We start from the raw sequence: 13028 nt of genomic DNA on the forward strand, positions 1-13028 counted from the left end.
CCACTTCATAAAGGAGGTGATCGAACTCAAGCATCAAACTATAGCCCTATCTGTGTGTCAGGTGTTGTGGTTAAGTTGTTGGAGAAGCTTGTGAGAACTAGGATCCAGAGTTGGGTTGACAACAATGGTATAATCTTTGATGGACAGCATGGATTTGCTAAAGGGAGGTCGTGTTTTAGTAATCTACTTACTTATTACAATAAAGTGACTGCGTCCTTGGACAGAGGAGAAGGATACACAGTAATATATTTGGATTTTGCAAAAGCTTTTGATAGAGTACCTCATGATAAGTTGACAGTCAAACTAGAGCAGATGGGGTTGGATATTAGATTAGTGCATTGGATTGGAGACTGGCTATCTGATAGGTATCAACAAGTTGTGTATGGGGGTGCAATATCTAGGAAAAGGAGAGTCACTAGTGGAGTGCCTGGGGGATCTGTTTTAGGGCCATTACTATTTAACTTGTATATTAATGATATTGGCGAAGATTTGGATGGGGATATTCAGTTGTTTGCAGATGATGCAAAGTTGGGACGAACCATAAAGAATAGTGAAGATGTTGTGGCCTTGCAAGAAGACTTGAATAAATTGAGTGATTGGGCAAGCAAATGGGGATGTGAGTTCAATGTTGCAAAATGTAAGGTTTTAAAATTTGGAAAACAAAGATGGGATGCAGAATTTATGCTTGGTGAGAATATATTGTTGGAAGTAGAGGAAATAAGAGATCTGGGAGTGATAGTGGATAAGGATCTAAAATTTAGGGGACACATCGCCAAAATTGTGAAGGCAACACAAAGACTTCTGGGAATGATGAGGAGGACACTGACGTGTAGAAGTAGGGAGATTCTTGTTCCATTGTATAAGGCTTTGATTAGGCCACACATGGACTATTGTGCCCAGATTTGGTCACCTGGTTTTCAGAAGGATGAAGAGATGTTGGAAAGGGTCCAAAGGTGACTGACTAAGGTAGTTTCTGACCTCTGGAATGTCGAGTATGAGGAAAGATTGAAAAGATGTAATTTGCAGATTCTAGTGGAGAGAAGGAAGAGGGGAGATATGATAGAGACCAACAAGTTGGTAAGGGGTTGTTATAGGATCAATGGTGGAGAAGTTCTACAGAAAATAGTGGGAGATCAGGGGAGAACCAGAGGTCATCCCTGGAAACTGTATAAAGAGGGTGTGAGTAGGGGAGTGAGAGGTAAGTTTTTTTCGTGCAGAGTTGTGAATGATTGGAATGCCTTGCCTGAGAGTGTGGTGTCTGCAAGGAGTTTGAATGTGTTTAAGACCCAGTATGATGAGATGTGTGTGAGATAAAAGGACCTCTTAGATGAGTCTTTGACTCCATGAGGTCTTGTTTAATAATAATAATAATAATGTCAACTGTGTTGTGAACGGGGAACCTGTGGAACAAGTAAAACATTTCAGCTACTTAGACACGATTTTTACTGAAGATGGTAAATTAAATATGGAAATAGACAACAGATTCAACAAAGCTGGTATTGTAGGAAGTCAATTGAATAAATTCATATGGAATAAGAAAGAAATTAATTGGAACACTAAATTAGTTGTATACAAGACAATGTTCAAACCAGTTTTAACTTATGTATCTGAGAGCTGGGTCAGAAGTAAAACACTTGACCAAAGACTAGAGACCGCAGATATGAGAGTCCTGAGAAAGATTAGAGGCGTGAACAGATGGCATCAATGGCAATATCATATTAAAAATGAGGATATTAGGAAAGAACTTGACATTGTCAGCATTCAGGAATGCTTTAGCAGATCTAATCTCAGGTGGTATGGTCACTTAAACAGAATGGGCGAGGAAAGATTAGCGAAACAAGTGTTCTCTGCCAGGTTGGCAGGAAAACGAGCCAGAGGAAGACCAAGATATAGGTGGATTGATACAGTACAAAGTGCCTTAGATGATAGAAATATAAGATCTGATAATGATAATATTGGAGTCTTGACATGTAATAGACTGATTTGGAGGAAAATTGTAGATAGGAAGTTAGTAATGATGTAAATTTTTCATGTAGTACTATCATATCCTGTACACCCCTTGAGGGTACATGCCAGGAATTTGATGATGATGAGTTATTGAAGTCATTAAACAAAATTAACTATAGCTTGAATAAATAAATTTAAGATATCAGGATGCTTAAAAGGAAATCTGTAAAAAATTTTTAGGTTGTAACCTATACATAAATTTTATTTAAATACATATTTATTTATCTGTGAAACTGAATATGATTCTCATTGTTTTTAAGACTCTTTAATGGTACAATTTTTACACCCCAGGAACTGCACAAATATTCGCTATATTTAAAAAGATTGGCAAACATTTATTATTCCTTTTTTTCTTGTAGAGAGGCTTATATGCTGGTTAAACATGATAACTAATAATTAAGGAATTGACAGCGTAAACTAGAAATATAAATTGAATAAATTTTAATATATACTTTCCGATATTTCGGCAAACATCATGTTGCCATCTTCTTGGGAACTTAATACAAAGACAAGTGCATGCAAGTACTACATAACAGCAAATGAGAACAGAAGCTAGGAAGCTACCGTTTTCCTAAAGTCCTGATGGTGCCCCCTGGCAGGCTATATTGGTAGTTCTTGGCCTTTTGGCTGAAGTTCTTCTGATAAATGTTTCCCAAATTTGGGGCAGTCTCATGCATCCAAATTTGTTGAGGTTTGGCATGTTCCTAAGGGCTGAAGCTGATTTCATGAATAGTCTTTCATATTTGATATTTCTGCAGTGTATTACTGTGGCTTTCTTCCATCTTATTCTGTGGCGAGTATCCAGAGCGTGGTCTGCAATCCCAGAGTGGCTGTACTGATGAAATCGGATGTAATCCTTATGTTCTGAAATTCTGATATTTGCTCTCCTGCCTGTTTGGCCAAAGTAGGATAATTTACAGTTGCAAGGGAGACCTAGTATACACAAGGTAGGTCTAGGGGAAGTGGTTGGTCTTTAGTGGAGCGGATAAGGGATGCCAATTTTCCAAATGGTCTGTAACAAGTGGTCAAGTCATGTTTTTTTTTTTTTAATTTTGTTGATTTTTTCCGAGGTGCGTCGGATGTAGGGAATGATGATGGATTTAGAGTAAGTAATATTTTTTGTGAAGGGGGGGGGGGTTGTGGATAACTGGTTTAAGTATTTTTTAGATTCTTTTTTTTTGGGGGGGGGGGGGTAGCCGTTGGCTGAGAAAGTGTCACGGATGTGATTTAGTTCGGTGGTTAGGGCTTGATCATTTGAATAGATTATTTTTGCCCTATTGAATAGTGTCTTAATAACTCCATATTGTTGTAAGGGGGGGGGGGTGATGGGATTGTTGGTGAATGTATCTGCCTGTATAGGTGGGTTTCTATAAACTGAGAAAACCAAGGTTCCATCAGGTTGGCAGGTGACTAGTGTGTCCAGGAAGGGGAAGTTATTGTTTTTCTCTTTTTCCAGGGTGAACTTGATTCTAGGGTGTTGGTTGTTCAAGTGTGTTAGGAAGGAGAGGAATGAATCCGGGACATTCGTGAATAAGGAGGAGACGTTTTCTATACTGGCTTTGAAGTGGGCTGAGTTTTTTACATGTGATGGTGTGTTGCCAGTATAGTGTGAGAGCACTTTGGTTAAATGCTTGGCTAGTTTGTAAGTGGGGGAATCAATGCCATTCACTATGGGGAAGTAATGGCACATTTTCTTTATGTATTTTTGGGAGCATTTATTATGAACCAAAATATTATTATTATTACCTAACATCTCCAGGGAGTCCAAAGACTCATTGAAGAATAGTACCTACTCTACAATTTTTCACCAACTACAACTAACTGCAACTACACCAAAGCCATCTACTGCCTACCACGACCACTAGTATTTCCATAGACAATCACACACATCCATGCTCACAGCGGAATATATTCAACATATTTAGAAAATCTGATGTGTTATACACACATACACATACTACCTTCAAAATGAACTAAAACAAGGCCGAATAAGCCCCGTCAAGTGCAATTATGCCTTTTCACTGGTCTCTATTCGTTGCAAACTGATAAAGCAAAGTTGGCATAGCAATGGCAACGTGTCAAAGTGTAAGGATAACATTAAGATTATCATTGCTCTGCCTTTCACTTGCAGTATTCCGAGATGCATATAGCAGTATGCACATGTACATTTTTTTTACGTGTACATTATTTTTTTCCCATCATGAGTGTTAAAAAAAAAGAAGATACGATGATTCATATATTCAATATGGATTCACATCTATTAGCTTCTTTTGTTTGGTGCTTTAGACAAAAGAAGCCTCAGAGATGAATCACAAGTAACATGAAGCTAATGTCTCAAACAAGACGTCCAAAGGTACTAAGCCTCCTGGACCACTTGCAGCAACTATGATAAATACAAAACTTAAAAAGCTCCATGACGGCTGCTCCATTGTCACCCGGAATAACAAGGATTGCGTTGCTTGTTTGGGTGGAGGGCAAGCTCCGAAAAATAAGTTACAGTCCCCTAAACAACACTCTCTCAAGATATGTTCCTTAAACATATAAGGATTATCTAATTCCAAAGCCATTGGCAAAATAGCCAAAGACAAAGCAATTGACATCCTGGCTCTCCAGAAACCTATGTGCCTGACACAACCCTCAATGGACTAAAGATCCCAGACCTGATTCTCGTGTCTTATAACTGACATTCCAAGCATGACCTGGCAACCTACATCCAGCCTAGCCTCAAGGACTTTAATACTTATGGAGTATTCTGCATCAGGTACACATTGGGTTATGTGTACCTGATGGTGGCACACATAACCCACCTGATGGTGGTTATGTGATTGATGGTAGTTTGTAGAAATTGTAAATACCACCATCGCAATCATGTCCTGATCATATGGATCGGCCACCACCTCACCCTGCTAACTATGTTGGTGACTTCAACTCTCATCACGCCATGTGGGACTATTCCTCTAACAACCAGGATGGTAATAATCTAGTTAACTGAATGGATACATATAACTGTATTTGATTAACGATGCCAAGCAGGAAGGCACTCTCCACTCAGCCAGATGGAACAGAACCTTCACCCAAATCTGTGCAATAGTCTCTAAAGACTCTGAAGACCACCCTCTGCCAAAAACTAGAACCATCCTCAACAGACTCTCTAATAGTCATCATTGTCCTAAACTAATAGAGACAGGCACATCAATCCCAGTCATCAGCGGAACACCAATCGCTAGATGGAACCTTCGCAGGTCAAACTGGAATGCATTTGAGAAACAAATCGATCAACCATTAGAGCAATTCCACCCACCCCTAACTGCAATCCAAGATTTGTTAAACTAATCAAAACTGCAGCCAAAGCCTCTATTCCTAGAGGCTACAGAAAACAATACATCCCATGCTGGAGTAGAGAAACTGAGGAACTTTAACAAAATATGAAGAGACTGAAGACTCAACTGTTGCTAAGGAGCTCATAGCAACGCTGGATAAAAACAGAAAGAAAAGATGGATCTCAACCATCCATGAACTCAAATTCACCACATCTAGCCAGAAAAGCTGGTCACTTCTGAGAAAATTAGGTGGGGCAGAACCAACAACACCCAAAACAGCAGAGATAACTCCTGATCAAATGCGAATCGTTTATTGAAAACCTTCAAGATACACCCTAGCTCTATCAGGAAAATTACTGAGCAATCTTCCATCAGACAAATCCTGAAGACAGACCCCCGAGCTTCTTGTACTTCCTGTACACCCAGTATCTCGGGAAGAGGTACAGTTAGTGGTATCCTCCCTGAGTTTCTAAAACATCTTGGTCAACAAGGCCAAACATGGCTGGCCTCCCTTTTCTCAAAAATTGTGACTGGAAAACTACCAAATCTGGGGGGGGGGGGAGCCAAAATAATTGCCATGCCTAAACCAGGAAGAGATCTAAATGATGTCAAAAATCTACGGCCTATCTCCTTGCTTTTCTCCACCTTTAAGCTCCTTGAAAGAATTCTCCTTAAAAGAATTTCACCACTCATTGAAAGAGCACTCCCGATTGAACAAGCTGGCTTCAGGCCGCAAAGAAGTTGCTGTGACCAGATCCTGGCACTGACAACACAGATTAAAGTAGGCTTCCAGAAGAAAGTTAAATCCGGAGCCACTTTCATTGACCTAACATCAGCTTATGACACAGTCTGGATCAGGGCCTCTTCCTAAAGCTAGGAAATATTTTAAGGTGCAAAAAAACTTTCCAGCTTTTTGAATCCATTCTCTCCAATAGAAAGATCCGGGTCCGTATTGGTGGAAAAAAGAGCAGGCCCAGATTCCTTCACAACGATCTCCCATAGGGCTCTGTGTTAGCCCCTTTACTCTTTAACATATACGTGTACGACTTACCAGATACCAGCTCAAGAAAGTATATATATATACTGATGACCTAGCGATCCTACATCAATCTACCTTTTAAGCCAAATCCAACAAAAACTGTGTCCACAGTATTTCACCTGAACAATGCAGAGGTGAATCGACACCTCAACCTTTCTTTCTAGTCAAAAAATGGTAGAACACGAGCCTCACCCGAAATACCTTGGAGTAAGCCTGGACAGAAGCCTAACCTATAAAAGGCACATCATCGACCTGTCCAAAAAAATTATAATGAGAAACAACATCAATTCAAGGTTGCTGGAACAACCTAGGGTTGTGGTGCAGAAGTCCTAAGGTCATCTGCACTAGCCCTCACATTCTCTGCAGCAGAATATCATGCCCCTGTCTGGGAAAGAAGTGCGCTCACTAACATTATAGAAACCCAGCTAACTCTACCATGCATACAATTAGTGGGACAGTGAGAAGCACCGCTCTCTCCTAGCTGCCTGTCCTATCTAACATTGCTCCACCAAACACACAGAGAAGACAAGTCTCGATTAAAGAATTTAATAAAGCAATGAGCAACCCACTCCTGCCCCTGCACCACTCTCTAATAAATCCACCTAGTCTTTGCCTAAAATCTAGAAAGCCTTTCTAGTCCATGGATCTCTTTAGCTGCCCAGCCATCAACACCCATCATGTGGAGAGAATACTGGTCTAACAATCCTCCAACAAACAGCTTCCTGGTAGAAGATCCCTGTGCTCCGCAGCCTAGTTTTGCTCTTCCTAGGAAGATTTGGTCATCTATCAACAGGATCAGAACTAGCAGGGTACATGTAGCTACCTACTACGTGAAAGGAGGCTGTTAAACTAACCTTATTGTGACTGTTCTCCCATGGCTCAGAAGATTACTCATATTGTGAGCGACTGACCAAGGCGCCAATTTCACGGTAGTGACCTACAAGATAACCACAAGGAGATGGATGAGAACTTGGATTGGCTTTCCAAACTGGATATTGACCTATAGCTATTTTGTATTCCTTTTGCATTAAGAATAAATAAATAAATAAATAGAGAAGAAAGGCCTCAATGTGTTATTTGTAGCAAATTTTATTGATAGTGAAATTCTATTTCACTATCAATCAATACTGATCAAAGGAGGATTAGCAAGATGGCCAACGATATCAAAGATCAAATTGTGCAGGAGATCAAGTCTGTAATATTTGGCTTATTTGCAATTCAACATGATGAATCGATTCATGTGGCATCGTGTTCCGAGATACTGGTGTTTGCAAGATATGCTCACTCAGGTTTATTTCAAGAGGAGTTTCTCTTTTGTTCTTCTCTTAAAACCAAGGCCTCAGATAATCTTTTCTGGGATTATGTCCATGGGTGCTGTATGGAATGAGCACCAACTATGTTGGGGACAAACTCTGGATTTGTTAATTGGATTTTAACAGTATAGATGCGAACACAGATTGATAAGTAAATAACTGTTTATTGACTTAATTGCCAATATTTTGCTGGTATTCTATCCAGCATCTTCAGAGAAAACAAAGTTTGTTACAATAGCAAGACAACTACAATCCAGTGTAACAGTGGGACAAGTATGAGCAATTGTAGCATGCAACACAAAGACTAAAGTCTTAATTAGGTGCCATCTAAGTTGAAAAAAAAAAAAGAGAGAGAGAAAGCAGGTATTAATTTGGTCTTAGGATGACCGTCTCCCAAATCTTTGGTAGATTTATACAGCCATATTTCTTGAGGTTTGGAGTTTGATTCAAGGCTTCTGTTGATTCCAGGAACAACCTCTCTGACTTGCAAAACTTTTGTTTTTTTCCAATTAATCCTCTGTTTGGATTTATCCAAAGCATGATCTGCTAGACCTGACTTGCCATAGCAAAAGTGACTGATATATTTTTTGTGTTCACTGAGGCAGATGTCCACAGTTCTTCTTGTCTGTCCATAGTCGGCTCGATGACATGAACAGGGCACTTCATAGACTCCTGGATCTGATAAAAGAGGGAATCTGTCCTTAAGTGAACGGATGAGAGTTGCCAATTTCACATAAGGTTTAAATATGGTGCATAGTTGTTGTTTGTTAAGCAATATAGACATCTTTTCAGATTGCCTTTAATCTATTGGATGGTCACAGTTTTGTTGTAGTCTTCTGTGATAGACAGTGGGGGGGGGGGGGGAATTCTGGGGATCATTTAGTATTTTATCTATCTTATGGGAATTATAGCCATTGGTCAGGAAGATGTGACGTAGGTGAGAAAGTTCAGCAGTGAGAGCAATGTCACTGGAACAAACTGCTCTAGCTCTGTTGGTTAGTTTTTAGAATACCATATTGTTGAGAAAGGTGATGGTGCGATTGTTTATGTAAATATCACCCTGTATGTGTGGGTTTTCCATATACTGAGAATGATAAGGAACCTTCTGGAAGACGTGTGATTAGTGTGTCCAGGAAAGGCAGACAGTCATTGGCTTCTAGTTCCATTGTAAAGTGGATTTGTTTGGGTGTAGGCTATTTAAATGCACTAAAAATGTATTCAACATGTCTGGGATATGTGTCCAAATAGCAAACACATCATCAACATAGCATAGCCAAAGACTAGGTTTGAGAGTGGCTGTATTGATAGCTAGTTTTTCCAGATGTTCTATGTAGAAGTTGGCTAAGGGGGGAGAAAGGGGCGATCCCATAGCTATCCCATCTAATTGTTTGTATATTTTACCTTTCCATGTAAAATAACCTGCCTGTACTGTGAATTTAAATAGTTGAAATATAAGGGGGAAATTGCGAATTTAGTAAATTAAGGGTTTCAGTTAATGGTACATTCCAACACCAACTACAGACTGTATTTAAACCTTATGTGAAATTGGCAACTCTCATCCATTCTCCTAAGGACAGATTCTCTCCTTTATCACATCCAAGGAGTCTATGAAGTGCCCTGTTCATGTCAGCAAGCCTACTATGGACAGACAGGAAGAACTGTGGACATCCGCCTCAGTGAACACAAGAAATATATCCAGCACTTTCGCTATGGCAAGTCAGGTCTAGCTTTGGATAAACCCAAACAGAGGATCGATTGGAAAAAAACAATGGTGCTGCATAGAAGCTTTTGCAAGTCAGAGAGGTTGTTCCTGGAATCAACAGAAGCATTGAAACATACTCCAAACCTCAAGAAATATGGCTGTATAAATCTACCAAAGATTTGGGAGACGGTCATCCTAAGACCAAATTAATACCTGCTTTCTCTCTCTCTTTTTTTCCAACTTAGACAGCACCTAATTAGGACTTTAGTCTTTGTGTTGCACACTACAATTGCTCATACCAGTCCCACTGTTACACTGGATTGTAGTTGTCTTACTACTATAACAAACTTTGTTTGTGTGCTCTAAAGATGCTGGATAGAATACCAGCGAAATATTAGCAATTACTCAAGAAATAGTTATTTTCATATCAATCCGTGTTCACATCTATACCGTTAAAATCCAATCAACATGTAGAGGAAATGTAATTCATTGAGTATCTGAAATTAGAGATGAAGTAAAATTATTTTTCGAAGTTCAGGTTAAAATGAAATTTTTTGCCTGGTTTTGCGATGAGGAATAGTTCATGTGCCTTACCTATTTGGTTAACATTTTTGAGTAGCTGAATAAACTGAATCTTCAGATTCAAGGAAGGAATACAACCATCATATTATTCATTTATTCCCTGAACACTTTCATAAGTAAGTTGCAAAATTGGAAGAGAAATGTCAAGATAGAAAATGTTGCAATGTTTGAAAAGCTGTTACAGTTCTTGTTGCTGGTGGCAAAGACAAGGTACTTCCAGAATTTATGAAAAATGACATTTTGTAGCATTTGACATCACTGGAAAATGAATTCAGCCAATATTTTCCTGAACTTAAGTGATGAGGAGTTGGATTTAGTGCGAAATCCATTTAAGCTTAGTGGAAAAAAGTTCCTGAAGATTGTCAAGATGAATTTCTGGAACTGAATTTCAGGAGCAAGAGATATGTTCAATTAGAAAATTAATCACAGAATTTTGGCCATTGATGTGCGATTCATCCAAAAGAAATGCAAGGATAAAGTATGAATGTATGCAATGTATGAATAGCTCCTTCTGGCAGAAAGAGCTATTCGTATTGCTTCCATTTGTGTTCATGTATCATTGTGTATCTAGGCTTTTCAACCTTGTAGCAAATGAAAATGAAACCATGTAAGTTGGAGGTTGAAAATGACCTGTGTTGTGCCCTTTCAAGCACTCCTCCTCCTCGTATCCAAGAAATGGTGAAGGATAAACAATCACAGGTTTCTCATTAACCGTAACCTCTGTCTGAATAAAATGAATTGCAATATGCTAGCATTCTTTTGAACTTTTTGTTTATTGAAGTATGCTTTAGTTTAGTCCATTAATTAGTTATGAATATAAGAAAACTACTTTTAATCAAGTTTTAAAATCTATCAACATTTTCTATTGGTACTAAATTTGTAAAACTTCACTATAAAAATAATTCCAGTAAATATATATGCAATAATATAAAAAATTAATAACAGATTTTTTTTCAATATTGTGTCCATCTTATTTGAACACAACTTTTAGTCAGACAATCTTAAAAAAAAAAAAGGGGGGGGGGAGGGGTAGGAATGATATTCAGACATATGGTAAAAAGGGTGCATGGAGCAAAAAAAAATATTGGGAACTACTGGTTTACTGGAATGAATACAGCACAGAGAAATAATGAAACCCAAGTTTAATTGAATTGTGTTTTGTTTCTGTCATGGCATCATGAGGGATACAATCTTAAAATTGCAAATGCAAAAGTACACACTAAAACATGCAAAACAATAGGTAGAAAAAGTTAGACTGGAAGCCTCAAGTTCTATGAGAGGTCCCCTTTATGGGTGCATGTTGGCTAATCTTAGCTTTTAGGTGTGTGTGTGGGGGGGGGGGGGACAAAGAAGTCAAGTTTCCTAAATCTTTGGAAGTTTAGAATTGTGTTTATTTAGATAAGGGTGGTTTTTTAAATGTGCTGCTGATTCTAAGAAAAAACTATTAAGTTTGTATTTGTTTTGTGAAGCACAGTAGTTCTTTGTCATTTGATTCTGTATAAGATAACCTAGTGCATAATCAACTAGACCTGACTGATGATAGTTATTATTATTACACCCTCCATGGAGTTGACAGACTCATCGTGGGAGGTTCATTCAGCTGACAACATATTTAATATATATAGAATCTTAAAGTCCTTAACACTCCTTGCAACACATTCTGGTAATGCATTCCATTCACTGACAGTTCTCCATGTAAAAAATCTACTGTATCTACTATCATATCCTTCTTCACCACACTTTTACATAACTTCCAGGAATGACTTCTGGTTCTTCCTCTCTCACCTTCTACTCTTTTTATAATCCCCTCTGGATTAATCTGATAAAATCCTCTCCTTAAAAATGTCTCTATCGTATCACCTCTCTTTCTCCTATCCACCAAACTCTGCAATCAACATCTCTTCAACCTCTCTCCATAGACAGCATTCCAAACCACAGATATTGTCTTAGTCACTCAGCTCTAGACTCTCTTCAATGTCTCCACATCACATTGAAAACCAGGTGACCAGATCTGAACACAATAGTCCAAGTGTGGTCTAACCAGTGCCTTATACAGTGGCACAACCACTTCCTTATCCTTGCATGTTAGAGTACTTCTTATCATAGTAGCAATACGATGTGCAACCTTTGCAACCATAGCAGCATGCCCTCTAAACTTCAGTCTACTGTCAACCATCACTTCCAAATCTCTAATCTCATCCACTTCGTGCAGCACGGCACCATCAATATAGTACATAGCCTTATATTTCTGCACTCCAAAATGCAACACCTTGCACTTATTGATATGAAAACTATAACCTCACTCTTTAGTTCAAGTAAAAAGTCTGTTTAAATCTTCCTGAAGGGATTCAGCATCAGCAGTGCTACTTATAATTCTTTCCAACTTTGCATCACCAGCAAATAGCTGAAGATCCCCAGTCAGTCCACAAGATATATCGAAGGTGAGTTAGCCAATCTCATACAGAGGTAGCAGGGTTTTTTCCTCCTGGAAACTCAGATTTTTCATCCCGCATACAAACAAATCGGCCCTTCAGAACACGCAATTTACAGATAAAAAAAATACTAGCTGTGGTGGTGGTAGTGGCCAGTAGATGGCTCTGATGTTGATGATTGGTAGTAGAGGTCCGGTATAGTGGTGGAGACGGAGAGTTGCACAATAGGTGTCCTCCTGCGATGAGTCTTCAGACTCCTTGGAGGTGTCACGAATAATAATAATATATCGTTTACAAACAAGTTAAACAGCAGGGGGGGCCATAGAATGCCACTGGTCACCCTTCTTTTTTGAGACACTGCCCCATTATACACAATCTACTGGTATCATTCAGAGAGACAATCTCTGATCCATCTAACCAATATACTGTCAATTCCCATCCTCTTGTACACCAACATATCATGTGGTAATCTATCAAATGCTTTTGCAAAGTCTATCACTGTAAATGATTCTCCCTTATCTAACACACTCATCACCTTATTATAAAATGCAAGTAAATTACTGAAACAGGACCTACCTTTTACAAATCCATGCTGACCTTCATAAAAGATGCCATGTCCATCAACCCAATTCT

At 38.8% G+C, this 13028-nt stretch overlaps 1 protein-coding gene across 1 annotated transcript in view; it reads right to left on the reverse strand.

Annotated features, from left to right (window-relative positions):
- The window catches only part of LOC150108776 (transient receptor potential cation channel subfamily M member 2-like), a 685147-nt gene that overhangs the window by 241498 nt on the left and 430621 nt on the right, over positions 1-13028 (reverse strand). The window lies entirely within an intron of this gene.

Source organism: Typopeltis vanoorti, chromosome 2 (assembly GCF_054136105.1).
Source record: "Typopeltis vanoorti isolate ZY-2024b chromosome 2, IOZ_Tvanoo_1.0, whole genome shotgun sequence".
Lineage (NCBI taxonomy): Eukaryota > Metazoa > Arthropoda > Arachnida > Uropygi > Thelyphonidae > Typopeltis > Typopeltis vanoorti.